Source organism: Palaemon carinicauda, chromosome 38, assembly GCF_036898095.1.
Source record: "Palaemon carinicauda isolate YSFRI2023 chromosome 38, ASM3689809v2, whole genome shotgun sequence".
NCBI lineage: Eukaryota > Metazoa > Arthropoda > Malacostraca > Decapoda > Palaemonidae > Palaemon > Palaemon carinicauda.
The window spans coordinates 29214796-29221275 of record NC_090762.1 but is presented as its reverse complement, the minus strand read 5'-3'; positions in this window follow the sequence as shown (position 1 = coordinate 29221275).

The following is a 6480-nucleotide window of genomic DNA, read 5'->3' as shown; positions in this document are numbered from 1 at the left end:
AGGGCCTGCGCTACCACTCGCCGGCCTCTCGCGAGAGACCGATCGAGTGGGAGCTTCGGAGGAGGTTCGGGCGGCGGAAGAAGAGTCCTTAGAACCTTCCTTCTTCTAGGCAACCCTTGAAGGAGAACGGTCACGCTTAGGCTTCTTCTTACGCCACCGGGCAAACCTCTCCCGCTGGGAGGTAGGCCACTCCTTGCACTCACTACAGGTATTATCCCTTTCACACCGTTGACCTCGACACTGCGGGCATAAGGAGTGAGGGTCCGTCTCGACCGTCGACATGAACGTTCCACAAGGGCGGTTGGGGAGTCCAGGGCACTTCCGCATGATGGGAAGGAAGGATGAGGCCAACTTCAAGCACACAAGCTGAAAGAAAAAGCAAAACAAAATTAAGGCTGTCAATAATGTGAGGGCGAAGCAGAGATGTCTGATCATCGCCCGAGCCAAAAGTGAAGTGAAGCAGTTCACCAGTGAGTGAGGGGGGGAGGGGTAGCTAGCTACCACTCCCCTACCCCTTGCTAACTAGCGCGGGGGTAATTGACCCTCGTTAAAATTCTAATGGCTCGTCATTTCAGCTACGCCGAAAGTAAAACCCCATGTAAATAGCATGGTTTGTATTTCGGTTACGGAACAAACACTCGTGAGAGGTTCTATCAACATTGATTTATATGACAATATCGTTGATGGCTTAAGCTTCATATCCTCAAAGACGTAAGCTATGAAGTCTGGGTTTATTTGACAAGGTGACCTATTCTTCAGAAAGGTCTAACAAGCCTTTTACACAGATTGGTATTGTCTCATGGATGAAGACCTCTTGCAGCTCGTACAATAAGTCGTCGTGGGCTGAAAAATTTCATAAATACGACGGAGAAAATCCTAGTGTGAAGATTCTGTCAGAACGGAGGAAGCGAAGATAATCAGACCTTACTTTCTGGTGCAGACCATAGTGGGTGTCACCTTAGTCTCAAAATGCTGAGGCAGTGGATACCATAAGCTGTTTGGCCACAGGAGAGCTACTAACACAGCTGTCCCTGAAAAAGCCTGAAGGATACTTGAAGACTACAAAATAAATCTCGTCGAGGAATCAGATGGATGGATGACTATGACTATCTTTTCCAATCCAGATTCAGGAAATCTCTTGCCACTGCCTTAAAAACCATATTTGGGATTATGTAAAGTGGAAGCTTATGGTTTCTTTATTGCAAATGGGTCTATTTTGAGATTCGAGACGAACTCTAGAATATCCTGAAAAGAGCTCTGATCCAAGGTACATTCCATAAGTCTGGATAAGGTGTCTGCTACTACGCTGAGCAATCCAGACAGATGTAATGGTGGTAGGAACACATTTCTCTCCTGAAGGAACCTCATAATGGGAAGAATCACTGCACTTAGAATTCCTGAGTAGAACCCTCCCCCTTCTGACACAAAAGACAGTTACCTAGTTGTTTATAAAATTTTTATTTGAGAGTACCTTCTCGGAACACGAATTCATTGTCAGGAAGGTTGCCATCTGCTCAAAAACGTTTGTGTGAAGTGCTGTAAACTGAGGGAGACCATTTCCCAAACACATAGGTCTTGTCTCTGAATAACCTCCAAAACCTGACCGGGATGAATCTGTGTGAAGGTTCATGGAAATTAGGGGAGGGACAAATAGGACTAACCTGGAAAAGGCAATTGTTCTCATCCATGGGCTAAGAATTTTTTTTTCCCAGCCAGGCAACTGAGCCAGAAATGTTCAAAACTGCTTCTAGGCCACTCTTCTCCACACCCAATTGAAGACTTTCAACCTTGCCATTAACACTGGGTTGACTACTGAGGCAAAATGAAGGTGGCCAAAATTTTTGTTGCTGTCTGGTAGAGAAGTGATTTGAAAGAGAGAAATTGAACTTACCAAGATGTTTTTGTTAGGCCTAAAGTGGCTTCTACCAAATTCCATTGAGGATCTAGCCACTGAAATATCATTCTTGGAATTAGTCTTGAGTTTGCCAAGTTGATCAGGAAACCCAGTTCCTAAAGAGCAGTACAGTACCATACTGTAATATTTTGGAACTTTTCCTATTTCATATTGCACAAGAAAATTTTAATGGTGAAGTCCAAAAATACAAACACACATTGCATAACCACAATTATATTAAATGATTTACTTGTTTTAAAAGTTACATAGGCTATGCTGTATATATTGCAATTATGAAAATAAAATACTTTTTATCAATCACATTTTAATATATCAAAATAACTTCTTTTCACAATTCTTATTCTATATAAAAGTCCTTTTCTGTATCTAAACTAAACATATAAAATTCCTCTAACTAGTGATTTGTAAGATGAATAACATAAGATTTAAAATGCAGCAATTAACTACTATTTTCTAGGTGAGCCAAGCTAAAATGTGGAACAGGCCTAGGTTTAATGGGGGGGGGGGGCTATCCCTTGGTGGCATTGAGCAAACATCTGAAAGCAGCTTGTGATTCTCACCACCAGGAAAATTCTGCCTTTTCAGATGTTAATCATAAACATAAAACAATATAGATTTTCCCATGAAAAAAAAATTTACCTATATTGCATAAGGACAAAATTTTAATCACCATGATTAACTTTGTAAATAATTAGCAAATTGTCACCTATGTAAACAGCTTTTCCTTAAAACTAAATTCTTTCAACAAGTTTTTTCTATCTTAAATACAAACCCACCAGTCATATTTCTGCCTACATTCATGGACTCAAAACCCCAAACTTAATATTTCATCTAGAATACACATCATGTATGTATAATGATGTACATCATGTATGTATAATGATGTATACACAACCTAGAACCACAGATATATTTGATTAACTCGCTTCACAATTTTGGAAAGTTTTGATGAGTAAATTCCCTGTACAATTGAAAAAAGTTTTGTTATAGGCTATCCATTGCCCAGTAGAAGACACCTTACCTGAAGGGGTAAGATGTGTTTTCATGATTGCTTTGTATCCAAGGAGAGTGGCTAGTGAGAATTGTTTAACCTTTCTTCAATTTTAGGTCATGGCATTATTCTGACCTCTTTTTCAGTGCCAGCATAGCTAGCTTTATGTCTCCATCTTTGTGGCAATACTTTTAAAGTGAATGCTATGATGCAAAATGATGAATAACATACTTAGCAACAGACCTATGCCACATGACGAGGGAAAAAGATGGCTTAGGCTGTGTCAGTGCAAATGTATCATATGGGGCAGGGTCCAAAAGATAACTTACACTAATTCAACATTCTTTGTTAATGCGCAAGAAGATCACTGATAAGATTCTAAAGTCGGAGAACAAGACTTTTTCTAAACGAACAGTTAGAAGTGATAGACCTCCTAGGATGTAATGCCAATATAACTATAGCAGAAAAACAGAATGGGGAAAAAAACCCTTAAAGAAGGCATTATCGAGAGGAAAAATTATTAGGCTAAAGTGGCTGATGGGATAAGACACCCGTACAATTCCCGCACAATGAAAATAAAATTAGAAATGCCAAAAATGACAAAGAAAGCCATAGAAGGTGGCTTTTTCATAGCCCACTAATACATTCCGTGGCTTTTTCATAGCCCACTAATACATTCCGTGGCTTTTTCATAGCCCACCAATACATTCCAAGTCAATAGACTAAGTAGGATATATTTGTGATACTCATTTTGCTATGAAATATCTGTTCTAATGTTCTGTTTAAAAATATTTTATTTTAATTGTTCATTACTACTTATATCATTTAATTATTTCCTTAATTCCTTTCCTCACTTTGCTATTTTTCCCTGTTGAAGCCCTTGAGCTTATAGCATCTTGCTTTACCAACTAGGGTTATAACTTAGCTAGTAATAATTATACATATATATATATATATATATATATATATATATATATATATATATATATATATATATATATATATATATATATATATATATATATATATATATATATATATATATATATATATATATATATATATATATATATATATATATATATATATATATATATATATATGTTTTTTCAAAAAGGCCCATAAAAGAAACACAGGAAATATGAATAAATCACACTATATTTCGGTCAATAAACATCGACCCTCTTCAGGATGTAAGGTAAAAGTGAGAATTACAGTGGAGAGTGACGGTTTATATATGAAAGCAAAAGGGTGTGTTCAATTGTTCTATAGTTGTTATAATTGCTGGAAGGATTAGCCAAATTTAATTACATTCAGGTGCGTGTTCTTATTGTTGAGCCGCTTGGAGGAAGTCTTGACCTCTGATGCATGTCTGGTGGTCGGTCTCCGTGGATTATCTTCTTAATGATAGGGTTGAGAAGAGTATTGTCCACTGTGTCAGCTTTCCATTGGCCCCCACATAGGTTCATTGTGTTTGATTGATTTATGATGGCTGATTCCAGGATTTTCCTTCTGTACGGACAGGTACTCTTAAAAAGCAAAGACGACTCACTCCAGTTAATCTGGTGCCCTAAATCCCTAAGGTGAATGAAAATCCCCGAGTTTTCATACCCATATCTAACAGATCTTTTATGTTCGGATAATCTTTGAGATAGCGAACGGCCAGTTTGCCCAACGTACACTTTTTCACAATCCCTACATGGTACTTTGTAAACGCCGGATTCTATCTCTCTTTTATTTTGATAAACATTAATAAGGGCGCTTCCTATGGTCTTTGGATATGAAAAAACAAAGGGGTTCTCAGTTTTGATATGATTTGTTATATTTTTAATATCTCCTATATATGGGAGTTTTATCTTATTTTTAAAATCTCTTTGGTTAGTGACATCATGATCTTTATAATATATCGTGTTGGCTTTGTTGATGGCCTTTTCTATGACATACGTCGGGTAGAATAGCTGGGCGAGTTGTTTACGGATGATTTCAAATTCTTTATTTAGGTAGGCTGGGGAACAGATTCTCAAACCTCTAAGAAATAGATTGCAAGCTACTCCAATTTTTACAGAAATGTCGTGATAACTAAAGAAATGAATGTAGGAAATTTGACACGCTTAGTTTAATTAACTTAATTGTTTTTTCAATACCGAGGGGGAAGTGATCTTCGTAAGGGATTAATTTTTCCCTCAAGAAACCTAATACGTCGTTGAGGGAAAAATTAATCCCTTACGAAGATCACTTCCCCCTCGGTATTGAAAAAACAATTAAGTTAATTAAACTAAGCGTGTCAAATAACGTTTTCTCTTTCAATGGAAATTTTTACAAACAGAAATTTGGTTGTAGTATGGGCAGCCCGTTATCTCCAATTTTAGCTAACCTCTACATGGAATACTTTGAAACAGAAATTTTAACAACAATTAAACCCACGAACATGGTTTGGCAACGCTATGTTGATGACATTTTCACATATTGGGATGATAGCTGGGGAGATTTCAATATATTTTTCAATAATCTAAATTCCCTAGTCCCTAGCATAAAATTTAAAACTGAATGGGAAAAAGATGGAAAATTAGCTTTTTTGGACATACTAATTATAAGGGAATCGACGGGGTATAATTTCACTGTGTATAGAAAACCAACTTTCTCTATTTCCTACATTCATTTCTTTAGTTATCACGACATTTCTGTAAAAATTGGAGTAGCTTGCAATCTATTTCTTAGAGGTTTGAGAATCTGTTCCCCAGCCTACCTAAATAAAGAATTTGAAATCATCCGTAAACAACTCGCCCAGCTATTCTACCCGACGTATGTCATAGAAAAGGCCATCAACAAAGCCAACACGATATATTATAAAGATCATGATGTCACTAACCAAAGAGATTTTAAAAATAAGATAAAACTCCCATATATAGAAGGTATTAAAAATATAACAAATCATATCAAAACTGAGAACCCCTTTGTTTTTTCATATCCAAAGACCATAGGAAGCGCCCTTATTAATGTTTATCAAAATAAAAGAGAGATAGAATCCGGCGTTTACAAAGTACCATGTAGGGATTGTGAAAAAGTGTACGTTGGGCAAACTGGCCGTTCGCTATCTCAAAGATTATCCGAACATAAAAGATCTGTTAGATATGGGTATGAAAACTCGGGGATTTTCATTCACCTTAGGGATTTAGGGCACCAGATTAACTGGAGTGAGTCGTCTTTGCTTTTTAAGAGTACCTGTCCGTACAGAAGGAAAATCCTGGAATCAGCCATCATAAATCAATCAAACACAATGAACCTATGTGGGGGCCAATGGAAAGCTGACACAGTGGACAATACTCTTCTCAACCCTATCATTAAGAAGATAATCCACGGAGACCGACCACCAGACATGCATCAGAGGTCAAGACTTCCTCCAAGCGGCTCAACAATAAGAACACGCACCTGAATGTAATTAAATTTGGCTAATCCTTCCAGCAATTATAACAACTATAGAACAATTGAACACACCCTTTTGCTTTCATATATAAACCGTCACTCTCCACTGTAATTCTCACTTTTACCTTACATCCTGAAGAGGGTCGATGTT